This window comes from Pinus tabuliformis, chromosome Q (assembly GCF_031772625.1).
Source record: "Pinus tabuliformis cultivar Carrire ecotype Pingquan chromosome Q, CPIR1, whole genome shotgun sequence".
NCBI lineage: Eukaryota > Viridiplantae > Streptophyta > Pinopsida > Pinales > Pinaceae > Pinus > Pinus tabuliformis.
Window position 1 is genome coordinate 1,366,544,008 of NC_142296.1, and position 22,010 is coordinate 1,366,566,017.

Sequence of the window (22,010 nt, forward strand, 5' to 3'; positions counted from 1 at the left end):
TGATCTCCAACATTTTTTCCTCATCATGATCAGTGGATATCAATACATACTCAGCTTTATTCATCATCAACCCAATGACTTATCCAAATTCAGAGAGCATCTCGTAGATCATTGTCCACTCTCTGATATTTATCTTCAAGATGGACAGGAAGTCATCCACGAACATAAATTAAGTGAGAGAGATGTTCTTTGTGATCCCACAACCTTTGATTCTCCCACATGACTTCGCTTCTAATAGTTTTCTTGAAGAAATAAGTAGGGAATTCATTGATGAGGATGGAGAAATTGGTAGATATTAAGCAAGCCTTAATCCAATCAACCATCATCAAACCAATATCAGTCTTCATCAATATCATCCATAATAATTCCCATCCAATACAGTCAAAGGCTCTAGAAAGGTCTATCCTCATCAGACATGCATCAATTCCTTGAGTTTTTATTGAATGAATGCATTCTTGAGTGAACCAATAGCGTCATGGATTTGATGCTACTCCAGGAAACTATTTTTTTCACGCGAAATGTTTGCAATTAGGGGAGGCTTGACTCGATTGGAATTTGTTTTGGAGATCAATTTATAGATCGTATTGTAAAGTGAGATTGGTTGATAGTCCAAGAAGGTTGTTAGTTTCACAGACTTAGGAATGAGAGATAAGAAAGTAGTGTTTATCGCATTATTTTCGTTGTGATAAACACCTTCCAAAATTTTACCTACACTTGAATTTTGGAGCCTACTTTGGATCTCGCGATAGGTCGTTTCGTAGTCACTTCTTGGCCAATAAAGCTTTGTTAAGATTTCAAGCTTCCTTCTTGGATTTCAAGTGTCAAAGTCACCTTCTTACACATGCTTAGTCCATAATTAATTCATGATCACATTCTTTCACGCAAGCTTGAACATACCTAGCACAGTCCGTCAAGATTGTGTATATGCTATGTTCAACCCATGTCAATAGTTAGTGTGTATGTTCATTGAAAAATTCTCACTTTTGGCTATGTTAGTATTTCTATTTGGTGAGTTTTTCAAACTATCGCTTTTGCGCACCTTCGCTCTCGCGAGTGTCATTTTCATGTTTTCAACTGTTATTTTTTGTTGCTTTGAATCTAATTAGTGCTGTTTTCATGTTAGCTTTGCTCTGGCATGTGTCACTTTCACTGTTGTTTGCATATTGCAAGTGTCGCTCGCTATTTTCTTTCCATATTTCATGTGTCATTTTTGGGCATGGGAAGTGTCTCTTATCACATAAACTGGAGTTTTGGATTGTTTCAAGGGGAAATATTTGTGATAATGATTTGTTCCTATCATGTAGCCATGTTTCGGACTCGTTTCCAAAGTTTCAAACATTGTCTCACAAGTGTTGCCACTTTTGTTGCAAAGTATATCTTTTGTGTCGCACTTGGTAGGGGTTGTCACAAAGTTGTCGCATTGTGGAAGGCATATTGTTCATATGTTTTGAGTAGTCCTTGTCATGTCGACAAGTGATCTAAGTGTGTGATCATGCTCAGAGTTGCTGTTTTTCTCATCTTCATCTCACTGATCCAACACTTAGTCCAACTCGGAAAACTCCTTGACCTGGCCACCCAACCTCATTTTGCCCAGCCTAAACTGTGCATTGCACAGTTTCATCCCTTTAGAAGCATCCTTGTCCCTTGGCACTACACAATCAAAGTGCTGAAGTGAAGCCTCTGACCTCCAAATGCACAATTTATCTCTCCTCCCCAGTCAGTACTTCACATTGCATAGTCTTAAGACTTAGACATCAGCCCTGAGCTCCTAAACTACACACTTGCACAATCACCTAGCATCTCTTCCTCTTAGATCTGTACAGTGGGAAAACTCAAGGCTCAAGCCTCTAGCGTGATTCCTTGAGTCCCTTAACTACATAATCCCTCTATTCAAGCCTCCAAAACTGTGCATTGTGTAGTTATAAGGCTTAAGAATCTAGACAGAGTCCTTGAGTCCCTCAACTATGCAATGCCTTGGCCTCCATCCTTCCAGAACTACGCAATGGGAATATTCAAGCCTCAAGCCCTAGCCTTGAGCTCTTAAGCCCCTCAACTACATAATCTCTTGAGCTTGGACATCTTGAACTGTGCATTGTTCAGTCTCAAGCCTCAGTCTTGGACCTTGGCCTCTAGAATTAGCCAATCCCTTAGTTAGTCACTCAACCAGTCACCAGTTCCAGCCCTAACATGTGAGTTCATGAAATATGTTAGGTTAGCATTTTTTAGACTGATTTTGGCTTGTCATGAATGGTTTTCAATTGCAGGTACTCTATATTATCATGATAAGATGATGATGGAGGAAAAGGATAAGGGGACCATGCTAGAAGACACATATGAAGCTGAAGGGATAAGATGATCATCAGGCAAGAAGACAAAGGAACACTAGATTACAACAGAAGATCAAAGATCAGGACCACATGAAGGCTCCATCTGATTCACAACCCTTTGGAGGGTGGATATGAAGAACAAATCATATCTCTCATGAAGATGAAGCATTGCACATCTCTTATTGAAGACAAAGAAACAACAAAGAGTGGCTTGACATTGCCATGTCATCATGCAATCCATGTCATTAGTGTCATGTCATGTCATGAGTCATCATGTGCCACATCATTTGTGGATTATGTAAATTCTATATTGGAAAATGTAATGTAAAGTGGAAGTCCAAGAGTCATCCATGTAATGTGAAAATTCATGTGGAAGTCGAAAGGTCATAGAGAAGTCAAATAGTCATGAGGGTAGTCCAAGAGTCACATGGGAGGTGAATGATCACCCCATTTTCTATATATACATCCTCATTGAACATGCAAAGGAATTTCACCATAGCTCCTCCTACCAGGCATTAGAGAGGAAGATAGTTGTTTTGGAGGAGAAAGTGACTTCTCTAATGCTCCACTATTGGGGCTAGTGGTGTTCGTTGTCTTGTTGTATCTTGGAACTTTTACTTAATTCAGAAGCTTGTTGAGCTGACCCACATTCATGCATATGTAATGAATATCATAAGATTGTTCTTTGAATGTTTGTGATGTATGTTGTTCTCATCTGTTCTAAGGAAATTGAAGTGGTTTAGTGGCTTTGGTACTTATCTTCTTTAAGGTGTGTTGTATTTTCTCTAACAATAATTGCTTCCTTGTGAACTTTTCACTCGTTGATCAAAGATTCATTCTTATGTATGTGCTTGTGTTCCTTTTCTAGATTATTACTATTACTTGTCTTTAAAGGGACTACTTTTCTCTTCCCTTTCGGTAGAAGGAACTTGATACTTTTTGCAATTGAACATTTCACAAGGCATACTCACTTGTTGATTTGAAAATACCTATGTTACTCTCTTGTGCCGAACTTTGTAGCAAAGGAAAATCTACAAGGATACATGGCAGTTGGGTCGATACTCTGGATGGGGATCCTACTCCAAACGATGTGAGGTATAATTGGGACTTCACATCAGGGAGACCACCTTGGTTGATGAATTTCCACCCTTCAACACGCACCTATGACTTGCCTTATTCGCCGAGAATCCTAAACCATCTCTGTAATTTCATCAATCATGATTTCCTAGAAATGGAGAAACAACCAGGTCTCTTATCTCTATCCAATGTTTTAAGGGCCTCCATGACCTCCTATTTAGTAACTAGGTCCTCCATCAGGGTTTTGGAATCTACATTGACCATTTGTGGGTAATGAGACATGAATTCTATTGATTTGTTGCTAGGAGCATTGACCCTTTCTCTTAAAGTTGATTGGAAGAATCTAGGGGCCTATTCCTCTATTTCTTGTTGATAACTTAGTGTTTCTCTTGTACTATTCCTAATATTCTAGATTGAATTATTCATTCATCGATGTAATACATGCCTATGAAAAAATATGGTGTTTTTGTTTCCCTCCTCAATCCACATTTTCCAACTCTTCTGTTGTCATTTTTCTGCTATGCACATCAAAATCTATCTTTTTTCATCTCTAGGTTAGTTAATTATTGTTTGGAACTTTCAGAGAAGTAGCCTATTGATTGGGGGTCCTTCAGGAGCTTAATTTGGGCATCGATCTGAATTAATTCACGTGTATTTATTTTTTTATGGTTTCTAGCCCATTTCTGAACCTCATCTTTAAGGTTTTTCAACTTGATGTTGATTTAGTCTATTGAAGAGTCCCCTATGATCAGATAAATTTTTAGATAGAACTCACAGACCAATGTATTAAATTTTGGCTCCTTCAGCCATAAATAGTTAAACTTGAAGGGAGGAACCTTCCCATTTTTGGTGCCCGACCCACTCAAGAAAATGGGGAAATGGTCAGAGATGAGTGATGGGAAGGTCCACGAACATAGGTCTATGAGGCAAGATGCGAGTCTATCTTTCAAGAAAAATATTTCAAGTCTTTTTTATATGCCTTGTGAGCCCCAAAGGCCATTTTTCCATGTTGGGAAAATTGGTTTATGCTTGATCTCATTGAGTAAGTTTCTATGAAAAAATCCTTGAAATGTAAACTGAGAGTAACTGGTTTGCTTTGAGCTCCCCATACCTCAAAAGGCTCTAGAGTGAGGTTAAAATCTCCTGCCAAGATCGAAGATTCAAGGTCAAGGATACCATTGTTTTCAACCCAAATCCAATGATCATTCCTGTCCTGATATGGTGTGTATACATTGATAAGACTGGAAGAGAAACCTTTGCAAGTAACAGTTAGGAGTATACTAGTTGTGTAATTAAAGGCTTTAAATTGAAATATGTCAGGATTTCGTAATGCAACCATACCTTGTGACATTGCAGAGGCACTGGTGGCACAAACATGTCAGTTTGGACGTATTTATAGAAGGATCACCCATGTCTTCTCTTTGCTGAGAATATTTTCCTGAAGAAGAACAATTTAAGGGTTGTGTATGTGTATGATACTTTTGAGGGATCTTCTTATGTGGGCCAATCCTAGGCCCCAAATATTGAGAGTCAAAATGGTCATTCTAGAAGAGACTGTACAAGTGTCTCCACTATAAGGACCCACGACTTTGGAACTACTACTTGAGAGTGTCCATCTTTGAAATTGGTAGGATATTCATATTGAGGCTCATTCCCAATGGAGTCTTGAATTGAGCCAGGAGATTCGAAGGAACAATTGTATAATTGGAGATCTTCTTGTATTTTTCCCCACTTTGTTTCCTTGTGGTAGCATGTTTTTGAATCTTTGGGATCCTAAAGATGTTGTTTGGAAAAAAGAAAGTTTGTTTTATGGTAATGGGTTCCAGGCCACTCAACGTGTCTTGGGCGAGATCCTCCAACTCCACGTCCTCTCAGAACAGAGAGAAAGTATGACCCGAAGGTGCCCCATATTTGATTGGATAATTATAGTATTGTAAAGAGGCCTCCTCTTCAGGTGATCTAATAACTTTGATGTCTTAAGTAACGTGTTTGTTGTGGGATTTTTTTAGATTGGAAATAATTATAGAGATAGGATATTCAGTAGGTCTAGTAGATGATTTGATGATCGGGTTGGAACGAAAGAGTGCTAAAAAAGCCAAGTTGTCATTGCCCATGTTAGGATTAGAGAATGGTTGGAGGGGAGTTGTAGGTAAGAGAGAGGAGCATTGGATAATGTTTGTGGTATTATCTCCCTATGAAATGGAAGGAGAGGGAGGGACATTTCCGTACTCTAGATTGTGATTAGTATAATTTTCTTGGAACCCATTCCGCGCCCCACCACCTATTTATTCATAATTGTGTGTATCTAGCCATATCACCTTTAGATGACCTATTTTATGGAAACAAAGGCAATGAAATGAGATTCCCCTATAATCAATCACCTATCTCAGAGAGCAGGGGACCCAGTAAGTGTTGACTTCTCCCAAAGCCCACAAGACAAGTTTCTTTCCACTAGTACTCATGTTATTCACTTATTAAGCTTGACAAGACTTCCATCTTCCAAGTAGCATAGTTTCCCTATTTTTCTCACATTGGTGGAGATTTCTTCCTTAGTCTAAAGCTCCAATGGCAAGCCCAGAAGCTTGACCCAAAGAATGTTCCATTTTGTCTTATCTTTTTCTAGGTCGAAACAAAATTTCCATCATTGTAAGGAGAGGAATCCTCTTCCTGTGACACATGGGGATTCACAAAAAATTATCCACATCTTCTGGGTGCGTGAAGTGGAAGGTGAACCATCCTTTTTGGAGCATGTTGATCCTTGGTTGATATTTCAGAATTGGTAGCCATCAAGCCTCCACCCATTTTTTCACTTATTCGTTGAACATCCTATCAAAAACCTATCTACCCACTAGTGCCTTATGTTTCAGTCTCTCTGCTTTGTCCCAATATCCCTCTGCCCCCAAAATTATGTTATGTACTTGTTCATCTAGTTTAAATGACTTATGGCCTCATGGAAATTTAGCTTTTCCTTTTGAGCCGACACTTAGAATTGTATTTTGATTGCCACCTGAACAACAATGTGTTCCTAGATTCTTATGGGAAGGCTCCTCCTTAGACTTGCATTGGACATTTGTCAATTAAGGTCTAGGTGCTTCTTGTGGAGCCTTCGCTTTGAGAGAATTAAGGATGGATTGATGAAGTTTGATGGACATCCCTCACTTTGGATTCTATGAGGCACGTGTCATATTTTTAAGTTAAGTTGTGCTTATTGGGCTCTGGTGATTGCTGAGTTTGTGGCACTATGATTTTGAGTAGACAGGGTTTCATGCAACTAAGTTACTTCATTCTGAAGTAAATTTTCGTTGTTTAGAGTTATTAGAAAATTTTAAACAACAATACACCTAATAAAATTGGAATAAGAAGAGTATCCTTATATGAATTGTAGATTTCTAGAATATCTAGACTGTCAACAAAGAAGTTGTTGAATAATGTAGCAAGAAATTCTCAATTTGATTTTTCCTTGACTAAATTGATAAAATTCTAATTTCCACATCAGTGGACAACTTGGATGCAGTTAAATTTTGTGACATGGCTTGTATCACCCAGTTTACTCAGTAAATTCGAGTTGGCAGAGTTAGAGTTCAGTTAAGCATGTGTGATTTCTAATTGCAGCAATCAAGACCAGTTATCTCAAGTCGTTTTCAGTTAAACTAGTTCCAACTATTGGAGGAACTAGTGGAAGGTCAGTTGTGTAGTGGTATTTCAGTAAAAATTAGTGATCATCGAGTTCACTGATCAAATCAACCCAAAATATCTAGTTCATGTAGAGAATTCAAGTTCCCCAGTTTTTGTGGAGATTCCAAGGTAGTGTAACATCAATTGTAGACTAGTCTTGAGTGTATAGGTGTTGCATGTCATCAGATGATCAACCTTGGGAATTGTGAAATCCATTTTAGAGAAATTACTAAATAATAGGGGCCCAATTTCCTTAGGAACTACGCAAGGAAATTGGAGCTCAAGAAGAGGAAAAAATTGACTAAGTATGGATCAGAGCTTCTTAGTGAGCAAAGAAGGAGGTAATTCACTTCCAGGTTGTGCTCAATTGAGAAAAGAAATTGCAATATATATGTATATATATGTATATATATGTATATATATGTATATATATGTATATATATGTGTGTGTATATATATATATATATATATATATGTATATATATATGTATATATATACATATAGTATATATATACATATATACATGTATATATCTACATGTATACATGTATATATATACATGTATACATGTATATATATACATATATATACATATATATATGCATATATATATGCATATATATATGCATATATATACATATATATACATATATATATACATATATATACATACATATACATATATATATATATATATATATATATATATATATATATATATATATATCATATTAATGCAAGTAGGCATTGGGGTTTTTAACAGATTACTTTCCCCAAGAAAAATATTGTGTGCATGTGTGTTATTTCTTATTTCATGTCTGCAATTTTTGTTCTAAATTGTTAATTAACTTCCGTAGAGAAGTAGATTAGGTTTTTGTTTTGTGATTTTGGCTAAAAATTCAAGAGCGGTTGCAAATATACACCATAATTTCTACATGGTATCAGAGCAAGATTCACATTAGAGTAGTAATTTCAAAGTTATTTCTTAGGAGGTTCAAATTTGCAATTTAGTGAAGCAAGATCTCTTTAGAACAGAGAATATAACCTTCAATGGGTTGAGGATAGAATATTCCTTGGAAGGAAACTCTAATTTAATTGCATGGAGATGGTATTCGATGACAATGGATTGCCATAATACGTCAATAAAGACGTTGCAAAACTAGTAGAATCTGATGCCCAAAACCTTGCTTAGTGGAAGAATGATGTAGCCAAGGCGAGAAGAATAATATTGGAGGGAGTATAGGACCACATTTTCAGCAATCTCCATGGGAAAGAAACTCCTTATGTAATGTGGTAGGCACAGACAGATCTGTTCCATAATAGTAGTGACCAAAGGAAGATGGTGCTCAAGGGTAAGCTTCGAAATATCAAGATACAGAAGAATGACACTATCCTATAGTATCTGAGAAGGTTCACACAAGTTCGTGATGAGATTGGAGGAGTTGAAGTTACTATTTTAGAGGATAAATTGGTAAGCCTAGCCCTTCTGGGCCTTCCCAAGAGCACACATAGCTATCACGATTCAGTGAACAGAGGGAGAAAATACTGAATTGGGAACACTTATGGTCTAATTTGGTACAGGAGCAAATGAGGCAAAATACTAGAGATTGGACTTCATCCGAGGGCAACGATGAAGAAAATATTACATTGGTTGGAAAAGGAAATAAAGGAAAAGGGAAGAAATCTTAAACCGAACCAAAATCCATCCAAGGGGGCAAGGAGAAATATTTTTCCAAAATTAAATGCTTCCATTGTCATGAATTCAGGCACTATGTCACAAAGTCTCCACACAAAATGGAAAGCATGAAGACCTCAGGAGGAGAAGCACGTGAAGCCTTGGCTTCATAGTTCAAGATTGAATTTACCCTTATCACATGCATGACCAAGACAATGATGGGGAGCATGTGGTACTTGGACGCAAGTACCTCGTTCCAGATGACAGGGTGTAGAGACATTTTCAGTGACCTAGAGGAGAAATATCTCGAGATTCACATTGAGTTAGGAGACGACAGAATGTACAATGAAACCTAGATTGGTACGGTCACCTTTCAGAGGGATTCAAGCTCCACTATCAGACTCAAGGATGTCATTTTTGTTCCAGGCATCAAGAAAAATGTCATCGATGAAACAGTTTTCGAAGACCATGGTTATAATGTGATCTTTAGCAAAGGGAAAGCATTCTTGAGACACATATCCATAGCAGAGGTGAAGAAAATTGGAGTTCATGTGAAGAACTTGTATAAGCTAGATGTGGAAGATTGTGCTGCATTAAAAACTAAGGCGAAGAAATTGCAGAGTCACGACATTGGTGAAATTTGGCACAAAAGACTTGGCCATTTACATCATGGTGCCTTGAAGGTTCTACAAAAAATAACCATTGGCCTTCCCAAACGATGACTTGAGAAGTAGGATGTATGAAAAGGATGTACCTTAGGCAAGTACAAAAAATACACATTCCATGATTGGGATAGTAAAGAACATGCAGTCCCAGAAACGATCCACTCTAATGTTTGTGGACCTTTTTCGCCCACCTCCATTGTTAGACACAAATATTTTTCTATTTTTATTGATGACTTCTCATGGAAGTGCTAGATATTATTCATGCAAAAGAAATATGAGACATTCTCAAAGTTCATGGAATTTAAGGCACTGGTTGAGAAAGAAACTGACAAGAAGGTAAAGGCCCTCAGGAGCGATAATGGAGGTCAGTACGTGTTGAATGAATTCAAAACTTTCTATGCAAAAGAAGGCATTCGACAAGAGTTGATAACATCCCACAACCCACAATAGAATGGGGTGGTTGAGAGAAAGAATCATAGCATTGTGGGAGCAACAAGAGCTATGTTACATGACCAAGGCCCGCCTCTACATTTGTGGGCTAAGGCAGTGAAAAAAAAGTATATTTGTAGAACCAAAGTCCTTATTGGATACTTGGTATGATTACACTAGAGGAGGCAATCTCAGGGAGAAAAATGAATGTATCACACCTTAGGATTTTTGGAGCCTTTGTTTGCTGCCATGTCTCCAAAGAATCAACGAAGGAGCTTCAGTCGACATCAGAGTTGGGGGCATTTGTGGGTTACACAAAAAATCCTCACAACTACCATGTCTACTTACTATCCTTGAGAATGACAGTTGTGTGAAGGGATGTAAATTTTGATAAGGAGGAAGCCATGCAGTACTATCTTGAGAGGGAGCTACAAATCCCACTAGAAGAGGATCTTTTAGCTCCAAAGGAGGAACCTCAAGAAGTTGTGGAGAAACAAAAAATTGGGGAGCAGAGAGTGGAGAAAGCCACTCAAGTAGAACCATCCAAAGAAAGTAGAAAAATAACCAAGGAAATTGAAATACTTGTGCAGGATGTGAGGGAGAATGTGGAAGTTCCTTCAAATTTATGCAAGCAGAGAAGGTAACATGAATGATACATTAGCTACATTGCTCTAAAGACTGAGCTTGTAGAGGCTGATCCATCCTCTTTCGAGGAAGCATCATAGAAACCTGTATGGGTTGATGCAATAGTGGAGGAATATGAATCCATTGTAAATAATAATGTCTAGGAAGTGGTTCCAAGACTAGAAGATAAATCAGTAATGGGTTCGAGATGGATTTTCAAGGTGAAGCAGGGAGGAGACAAAGGCATAGAGAAGTATAAGGCTAAATTTATGGCCAACGTGTACTCTCAAGTTGAGGGAATTGACTATGAGGAGACCTTTTCTCCTATAACAAGGTACTCATCCATTAGATCAATTCTTGCACTAGCTATGGAGATGGGGTGGAAGATCCACCAGATGGATGTAAAAAAAACATTTCTCAATGGGGCTATTGAGGAGGAGTTGTATATCGAGAAAGTAGAAGGTTTTGAGACTTTTGATTAGGAGTATCCTGTGTGTAGACTCAAGCGAGCATTGTATGGTCTCAAACAAGAACCATGTGCTTGGTACACCAGGATCAATAGCTATCTCACTGGTTTCAGCTTCACCAGAAGTGAAGAAGATGAAAAACTCTATCATATCTTGGTAGAAGGTAAATTTCTTATTATTGCCTTATATGTTGATGATTTGATTTTAAATGATGATGAGCAGCTGATTATATCCTTCAAGGAGGACCTTGCAAAGGAATTTGTAATGAAGGACATGGGTCTCATTCACTACTTCCTCATGTTAGAAGTACGGCGAGGTCATGGGGAACTATTTTTGTCTCAAGGAAAGTATGCAAATGAGATACTATAGAAGTTCCACATGGAGAGTTGTAAACCCATGGAGACACCTCTAGTGACCAACTAGAGGAAGGAGGATGCCATTTTAGGTGAGGAAGTGGATTTTACAATTTATTAGAAGTTAGTGGGTTCACTAATGTATCTTGTGAACACACGACCCAATATGTGCTATCCAATCAACGAGCTAAGCCAAGATATGGTTGGGCCAACCAAATTATTTTGGAAGAAAGCTAAGCATGTTTTACGATACCTTAAAGGCACTACCAGTTTAGACTATGATACAAATGGACAGAGGCACTGAAGTAGTGTGGCTTCACAGATGTAGATTGGACGGGGAGTCCATCAGACCGAAAGAGTACATCAGGTGGAATTTTCAGTGTTGGGTTGGAACTATTTCTTGGTACAACAGGAAGCAAAGCTCTATGGTGCTTAGCTCGACACAAGCATAATACATGGATGTAAGTCAAGTAGCATGTGAGGCAATCTAGATGAGAAAAATACTTGTGGGACTGTTTAGTCAGATGATGGATCCAACTATGATATAATGTGATAATCATAGTTGAATCAAGCTCTCCCAAAATCATGTACTTCATGATCGATCTAATCATATAAATATCCAGTATCACCGTTTACAAAACTATGTGCAAAGGTGGATAATGCTTCTACAATGCATTCTGATAGAGGAACAAGATGTTGACATTTTGACAAGCCTTGTCAAGAGGGAAGTTCGAGTTCCATAGGTGCACGTAAGAAATTCTCAAATTTTTTTTCGTTGATTAAATTGAGAAAATTCGAATTTCCACATCAGTAGACAACTTGGATGCATTTAACTTGTGTGATATTTCTTGTGTCACCCAGTTTACTCAGTAAAATTGAGTTGGAGGAGTTAGACTTCAGTTAAGCATGTGTGATTGCTAATTTGTAGGGTTAGTTATCTCAAGTTGTTTTTAGTTAAACTAGTTCCAATTATTGGAGGAACTAGTGGAAGGTCAATTGTGCAATGGGATTTCAATCAAACTCAGTAATCATCCAGTTAATTGGTAAAATCATCCCAAAATAGCTAGTGCGTGTAGAGAATTCGAGTTGCCCAGCTGTTGTTGGATTTCCAAGGCAATGTAACATCAGTTGTAGACTAGACTTGAGTGTACAAGTGTTGCATGCAATCAGATGATTAACCTTAGGATTTGTGCAATCCATTTTGGAGAAATTCCTAAATAATAGGGTCCTAATTTCCTCAGGAATTATGCAATGAAATAGGGGCTCAATTAGAGGCTGAAATTGACTAAGTTTGGGTCAAATATTCTCAATGAGCATAGAGATAGGTTATTCACTTGCAAGTTGTGCTCACTTGAGTAAAGAAATTGTAATAAGTCTTTATTCATCATATTAATCCAAGCAAGAATTGGGGTTTTTAGCAAATTTCTTTCCCTAAGAAAAAATATTGTGTGCATATATGTTATTTTTTATTGCATGCTTGAAAGTGTTGTTCTAAATTGTGAATTAACTTCCGCAGAGCAATAGAGTAGTTTTTTGTTTTGTGATTTTGATTAAAACTTCATGAGAAATTTCAAATATACACCATAATTTCTATAGAGTTCCATTGTTTGACCCTTATCTTGACCATCGTTAGATAGTAAAAAAGGAAATGTTAATTAAGTTATAGTTTTAAGTAGGAATTTGCAAAGAAATATGTCTCACAAAGTGAACCAAAAGTTTTTACCTTGTCAAGAAAAAGCTTCATTAAGGTGTGGCTTTGAGGGTTCTTTTAGAGAAATATGTTTCAAGTAATGTGAGATTCTTCAAGGAATTATTCAGTGCTCACCCAGATGTGGACTTGAAAAATCAATTAGCATGCATATAATCCTTCCCCAAGATTTACTCTGACGTGGATGATGCCTTTGTGGGTAAGCCTATCACTTTACAAGAAGTTTCAGATGTCCTCAAATATTTCACCCAGGATAAATGTCTAGGTTTAGATGGCTAGACCATGGAACTATCCACTCATTTCTTTGATCTTATGGATGCTAATTTGTTGAGTATGGTTTAGGAGTCTCAAAGATTTCACAAAATGTTCGAGGCCATTAATGCTACTTTTTTGGCACTCATACTAAAATGATTAAAGCCTAAGATGTACTTCAGAATAATTTCTCTTTCCAATATGTCTTATAAGATTATATATAAGATTATCGCCAAGAGGCTCAAGGTGTGACTATCATATCACATCTCTCCTAGACAATTCAAAATTTCTCCCAAATAGGCAAATTTAAGACGTTGTCGCAGTTACATAGGAATGCCTCTGTACTATAAAATATAGGCATAGGGAGGTGATTATATTACAATTAGACCTATTAGGGTCCTATAATAATATGATTCATAATTTTGAATTAGCTATGGTTAGTCTTGTAATATTGTACATACTTTTTCTTTCTGCAAAATGTTTTCCCGTATTAAAAAAAAAGATGTAAAGAGGGTAAGTCCTAAAAGAATAATCAAAGGACTAAAAGAAAGAAAAAGATCAAAGAAGTATAAAATATGAACCCCACAAAAAGAGATAAGAGCAGATCATGAAAGTGTGCAAATTCAAATGCCACTCCTTTTACTTTACTTTACAAAATAATATTATGTGTAGCTTGTCAAAAATGCGACAAACCATGATGGTCAAATAGCTTATTCTTGATTCATTCATGCTTTAAATTTCATTTTGATAGATAGAGAATAAAGATCTAGCCAAGCTGTTTAATCTTGGAAGATCAGTAGTTAGGTAGAGAATAATAATGAGCTCATCAATTTAATCTGAGCCATTGGAAGTTATAAGGTTCGAATTAGATAGTTTCTTCATCAAAGAAAAAGAAATGAAGGGTCAACAAGCTCAAATGCACCCAATGAATGAAGAGAAAATGCTAGGGTAAATATAGGGTAGTTAGAAAAAGTTTTGCAAGTGCACAAGGTTGCTAAGTCAAAAAGCACTTTCATCATGCTTAATCTTATGTTTCATGTGTAGGAGGAATTGCCAAAAGAAAGGACATTCACTAAAGCTTATTTATAATTTCCCCTCATCTCACTAGACCCCCCACATGCTTAGTTTATTAATTTCCCTTCATTATCCTTTAATTACTTGTAAAAAACCTTTCCCTTCATATTTGACCTTTTCCCCCTTGGTTTCACACATTTCCCAAGACATTACCCTTGAAAAGTCATCCCCCCTTCCCAAAACCCCTATCCCTAGTGTGAAACCCATTCCCATCACAAATAATACATTCCCCCCTTATTAATTTCCCTTTTCGCTTAAAAGCCCACTAAACCCCTTTATCCTAAGTTAATTCCTAAACTATACCCCCCCATTATGTAATTAAAGTCCCCCACATTATAATTCGCGACACCCTTTTAACTCACCTAACCTTGGTGTATAGTTAAAACCTCCGCCATATAACCCATGGTCCCCACCTTTTATTAACCAGTTTCTTATATTAAAATCCTGTGATTAATTTTTAATTAATCACATTTCATTATAATTAAATCCCGGGCCCTCCCAACTACGTCCATGCAACTTCACCGCACGATAGCCCTCCAATCTCCCACCTCCAAATCCAACGGCACATATCCATATTGCGGAGTTTCATCATCCGAAAGTTAAAAGTCCAAAAGCATGCGAGATTCGAGGTTTTCACTGAGCACTATTTGGCTATGTGGCAGCACCAGGTTATATCGTGTGCTCGCAAAAAATACCACTCCCCACCCGAAAGCGATATGATATGGCACAAAACCTCCTCCCCGCGTAAAAGAAAAACTCCCCACTGTTCATTTACTAAATCTCACTCCAAAATCTAACCGTTATTGGTTAAAAGGCCAAAAAACCCCCTTTTTCTCTTTTCACTCATTTTCGCTGCAAACCTCTGTTAACCAATTTCGAAACTTTAAACCTCTGTGCAACCTTTTTAGCCACATTTTGCAACTAGAAGATGCTGTAGACACCAAATTGAAGCAACAATTAGACAATTGAAGCCTCAGAAACCTATGCTTCCATCACTGAACCCTGTTTGCACACCAAATCATCAATTTCTAGGTATTCTTGAAAGAACCAGAACGACCCTATAAATTTGAGCTAGGCACTATAATTATTAAAAGGTTAATTAATTAAATTAATTAAAAAACCTTACTAAATTGAAGAAAAAATTACTGTGCATCCAAACCCCTTTTCTACAGACTGTAATTACCCTCCCTACTTCTCCAGACCTTCTGACCTTACTCATAAAGCCACAGAAAGAGTAATTCAATTAAATAAACTAAATTATGTCTTCCCAAAGCTCTCTGGATGTAAGACCCCTGCAAACCCCTCACCTGGATATGGACCACCTCCCATTAGTCGACAAAGAATTTCAAATTAAAGATACTCCTCCCCTATCTACCTACTGAAACTCCACTGTCGGAGTAAAGATAAGTTCCTGAACTAGAATGATGACATTCACCTATGGGAGTCAAATTTTCCCGAGTACTTTTTCTCATAGGTACACCTATTCCTAGAAATCATCCACTTCTTTCAAGCTTGTTATGTGCCAACTCAAAGAGCCATATGCTCCCCTAACCAACAAGTTTTATTCACTATTACTAGGGAGTCAATAAATCAAATGTTGCAGATCCAACCAAGCCCAAATGAGACCCCCCATCCATTGAAGCTTTACTTGAACTCTATAGAAAGCTAGACCTTCCCACGAAAGCTCAAATATTTTAGACTTTCATCATAGAAGAGTCTCATACTCCTACAGATAGTCCTCCATATATTGTCCCCATTTTCTCTAAGAGAGGAAAAAAAATTATAAGCATGCTCTCTTGCATTCTAGGATACACCACTGATAAGCGAGCAGATGAGGTTATTCTTGCTTTCCTTTCTATCTTCTGCCCAGGCAAGCCTCCAATTACAATTTACAACTTTGCTCAGTTCTTGGCAGACAGAATCCAAGAATAGTTTACCAGATTGCTAAATGAGAGAGTATTCAAATACTCATTTGTATTCTTTCACATGTTCCTATATTTTCAATTAGAAAAATTTCCAGTTAGCATCCAAAAGTTAGACACTAAGGGCCATCCAAGATCTGTCATCTTTTGGACACCATTGATCCAAAGATATTCCACTATTTTTAGTTATAAAGAGTTCATTGATTCATTTGTTCATCTAGTTATAAACATGCTAACTAGTAGCTATCAGCCCAGGATCAATGACGAGATTAAGAGAGTTTTACAGTTGGCTAAGAACAGTAGAGTGGGAGACCGGTATCTATACCAGGACCACACAAAAGTCAGGATATATGGATGCCAACTCAATCCCTACAAGCTACCCAAATACCTCCCCATGCGAATATTTGCGTTAGAGTATTTCAGGCAGACCATAAACTCTAATGAGGTTAATTTTTTGTCATCTAGGAAAAAACCTTAGTTTAAGACCAAAACCCAATTGGGCCCTTTTATTTGTAATAATAGAGAAGCTAGACAAGAGGTAGAGAAAATCTTACAACAAATGAACTTCAAAAGCAGCTTCATGTGGTAGTATGACCCTAATGGAGTCATAAACAAACTAAGGCTCAAATTCAAGTTAAATCCTTTCATACATGAGCCCAGGCCAAACATTGAAAGATATGCCAACCAATAAGAATGGTTGGAGAATACTTTGATAGTTGTGGAGAATACTTTAATAGAGGTGGAAAAGCAGATTGATACTAGTTCTTTTCTGCATGTTCCATCCCTACAGGAACAGATAGGTATTACTCCCATTCTACAGACTCCAGCCAACGAGGAAAGAAATGTAAAAAGAGCTAGGGAAGAAGGTTCTAGCTCTAGGATGGACACTACAGATGACAGTTTTGAGATCAGTTAAAGGAAGAGGCCGAAGCTTAATCCTGTAACTGAGCAAGAAGAGACCATTGAGACAGTTGAATCACTTACTGACACAATGGTTGGAAGGAGTAAAGGTCCATCAGTTTTAGAGGAAACTCATCAGCATTCTACCTCAAACACTTAACTTATTAAGAAACAGCTTAGCATTGAAGTCTCTTCATCCAGCAAACTAGTGGATAAAGGGAAAGATATAAAAGAAAAGTACAAGGAAATCAAGTTGAGGAATGAGGCATTAAAGTCTGAAAATTATGCCTAGTACTTCAAACAAACACGTGCCAATCAAAATAGATTAATGTCAGCCTTTGACATTAAGAATGGTAAGATGAAAATGACCTTTATGCAGCCTACGGTCTAGCAGCCAAAGCATCATCAGACTACAGGAAAATATATTTTACAGTTTTTGCTAGGGATGTTCACCCTATTGACAAAATTGAGTTCCATAAACAGGCCGGTGAAATGATTTATTCTACCATGACTAACAAAGAAATGACTATGTAGAAACTTCATAGCTCATTGGATAACATCACAACATAGCTTAAGCTAGAAAAGGCATCCTCACAGGCCAAGGATAACAAAATCAAGTCACTAGAAGACTTGGTGATTGAGATCATATATAATCCAAGTGACATCAAGGCAACATAAAAACTAATAAAGAATAAAAATGAGGATATTGCTGCTTTGAAGAAGCAACTGAAGCTGCCTCATTCAAAACATCCATAGACCAAGGAGGTCATAGAGAAACAAACCCACCAGGAGGAAATGATGGATCTCATTCTTCAAATAAATGCTGAAGTGAAAGAAATGGGGAATTAATTGGATAGTTTAATCCAGCTGAAACAAGCCAACCTTGAGATAGCTATTGCCACTACTATCCCTACAATTACTACATCATTTCCTTCAACTTTGGCAGCTTCATTGGCCCCAACACCTCCACTAGCCACAACACTTCCAGCTGCAACAACAACTACATCAGTAACATGTTCAACAACAACATCAACTCAGCCAAGTGATGAGGCAAGTAAACTGATCACATCCACAGAGGACATGTCCATTCACACCACTGAAATAAATAGACTCAAAGAACAGATAAGGACTTTAGAGGACGAGAAGAAACTGGCCCAAATTATGCACAAAAATGAAGTACAGAAGTAAAACAGGTTGACTGAGAGGACGAAGAATTTGGAAAAAGAGTTAACATTGAAGGAGCCACTTGCCCAAGCTAAAGAACAACTATGGGCCAATACCAGTGGCTCTGTCAATGACATTTGGCCATCTATACAAGTGATATTTGAACAAAATGATTTAGTAAACGAGACTACTAAAGAAATTCATAGAGTTAAGGCAGAACTTGGAGACATGCTAGAAGAAGCCTCAAGAATAATCCAATTCCTTAACTCCAAGAAGAAATATGAATTGTGGGAGCTGGACATAGCTGACAGGACTGGCACTATATTAGAGGTGAAGAAAGTACTCACCAAGAGGAACTTAATGATGCAGCTTTAGGACAAATGTGAAACCATGGAGCTGGCTATAGGCAGTTTCATGGTTAAATTTGATGCTTTGAGGCAGAAAGGTCTGCCAAATCCATTGGTGATAAATGACAAGCTGATGCCACATGAAAACCATAACAGGAAAATCAGAGAAGTGGCAAGAGAACGGACCAATAGTTCATCTATGAAAGGGATGCCTACAGGAAAGGTTCTATAACAGACATTTTAGAACCTCTTTTACCTCCAACATGAGGTAAAACACCTTTTTGTAAACAACACCACCTTTGCAAAATACACAGAAGAAGATGAAGTCCACAGAAGAATGGTAAATATTAAATTAACAGATACAGAGACTTGGGAAAAATTAAATTATCTACTATAAAGATGCAAGGTAAATAGTAAATTAGAGCAGTGAAAGGAAAGCAACAGATCAACTAGTCAAAGAGTATCAGATGAAAAAGTATCAGCCAAAGGGAAAAGTAAAAAGATAGCCAGCATGGAAGAAAAACAGCAAATGAGAGAAGGCAACAAAAGATTTGACAACAGAGCCTAATAAACAGGGACAGCTTGCAGTACTTACATATCTGTCTCTATCTTCTTGCATGAAGATTTTTCTATTTCCTTGAATAGTTCCCAAAAGAGTTTGGGATATTTTGTAATATGTTTTGTATAAATACTTGATAATTCGAAGTGTAGGGTGTGGATTGCTTGAAATTTCTATAGTTGTATTGATCTAAAACCTAAGGGTTCAATGTATGATTTTTCAAGTCAGCAGACTGCACTAAGTAATAAAGACATTGCATTACAGGATTCATGTGTTGGGCCACTTCAGTGAAGTATTTTCTATTTGTCAAATTGTTATTTTCTTAAGTGTTTCGCAAACTTGCATGTTATCTAAATTGAATAAAATAACTGGAAATTTATTACAGAATTTGTTTAAGTACACTCTGTCTTGAACAATTAATCATTGTAATGTTTTCTTCTGATATCCAGAGTAGGGAATGCTTCATTGCTGCCTAGTTTCGATTTACCACTACCATTTCCATCATTATCCGGTTTGAGGAATCCCTAACTGCTCCTTGACCTCGAACGGAAACCACTTCACCATCCAGCGTAAAAGATCTGAATTTACTCAACTACCTTGCCCTGTAAACACTATCTTTAGAACTTCATTTAGTCCTGTTTTCTTAACATTTGACCCCATATCACAATGGTAATATACATCCCTCTATCCATCTAAGTCAGTGATTCCAGCATCAAACCAAAATCAAAACCCAATCAAAGCTTAAATAACTAGCCTAAAATCAATTAATTAAACAAATTTAAATCATAAAGAGAGAGCCCTCTCTGAGCATTAGGAAGGCTAGATCCTGATCTCAAAAGTAGGCTTGTGGTTACCTCTATGATTTCTTTCATAACAACTCTAGGGAAATTTTAGAGTGATAACATATTGATGACCATACTCGGGACCAGTCCTCAGTTTAATAAAACTTTAAGGAAATCTTAAATCTCATCTTTTTCATCTTAAGGTCATTTTAGAGTTGTTAAAAAAGTTTCATTAAACAATTAAAAAATTAAAATTCTGGCTTCCAAAAGAACACACTATACTAGGACACATCCAGATCCAAACCCTGCTACAATAGTTGATGATCTTGACAGAATTTTAAGAAAATAAGAAAATGTAGAAACTCAAGGAAGTAGTAGTTAGTTAATTAAAGCAAATTCACTCCCTAAGGAGATATAAAGTTTAGAGGATATTCAATTTGATCTATCATTTGAGGTTTCTTTGTTTAGAACTAAATCTGAAAATTCATTTCATGATATTGTAATAGACCCCAATTTTATTCAATTTATTGAATCAAAAATGTTTCCTATAAATCCTGATTTAGATCAAGATGTTTTAGATACTTTTGATAAAATAGAAGCTTTAACCTATACTTTGATAAGGCATATAGACAAAGCCTATCTTCAACAATCAGTTGAATTATCCGCCCTCACTGCTGCTACCACTAAAATTTCTACAGAGTCTTTTAAAATTGTAAATACACCTTCATTTACTACCACCTCACCTATAATATCCACCACAGTTCACTCCCAAAAACTATTCATACCTTAGCATCCTCCCCAACCAAACATCTCAAGTTCATCTAGTTCACCTACAACCATCTCAAGTTCTTCTCCAAGCACCACTACTTTACCTCCCAGTCTGTTAGTGTTGGTATCTTCATCCCTCCATCAGTGATCAAAATTCTCTTTTTGCATGCATTTTTAGGTGTCTCATCTGATCAGTTGCATTCCATTAGGATCATGGATCATCTGATGGTAGTGGCATATTATCACATTTCCCTCATGATCTTTACCTGCTGGCCTATTTTCACAAGTTCAGGTCATTTATAGTCATCTTTTGTCTGTACATTTGCAAAAGCCATTTTTAGGGTTTTAGGTCTCATTAGGTCTAGGGTTTGCAGCATTTTGTGGTATTCTTGTGGCCAGGTGATTTAGTATTGTTTTTCCTTCTGTGATTCAAGTTTACATGTGTTTATGTGTGCCATCATCTCTCTCTTTTTAGCTTAACTAAATGAATCAAGTATAAAGGTGGAATTCATTGATGTTGCAGTGCTCTACCTTAGGGTTTATTTGGTTTTATATGTTTTCAACAGTTTGAAGAGGATTCCTGATACTTTCATTCCCTCTCCAACTCTTCACCAGTATTAATACTTTCCATTTCACTTAATTCAAAGTACTAAAGCATTTGCCCACCCCGCCCCACAGAAACCTCTGCAAAACTAAGTCCATTCCCCAGACCCAAAATGGCCTTTCACTTTTGATCTAGCAATCAACCATAAAACTCAATCAACCTCCTCTGAGCATATACCTAGCCTAAAATTATTCTTTACATCGGTTATTTCAAGCCTCACTTTCTATATTTTCCTGAGATTGAAAAGCAGAGAGCCCTCTCCTAACCTGGTAGGGCTAGCTACCAGGTTAAGCGTGGTTTGATGTTACTATAGACCTGCCTTCCTTCAGCCTGAGGTAGATTTAGGCCAATAACACAATCAAACCAGAATCTCAACCATGGTAGACGGATATGCACCCTTCATCTTTCCAGCTCAACTACATGCCATGCCCTAAGACTACCAAAGTAAAATCTTTCTGTTTGATGCTACTAATCAGTATACTGCCCAACAACATGTGAATAAAATGGATAATTACTTTGAGTTACATGAGATTAATGAGTCTGATGTGAAAATGAGGTTATTTTCCCAAACATTAGTACGGGATGTTAAAAAATGGTTCAAAGGTTTACTTGCTAATCATATTGCTGATTTAGCTGC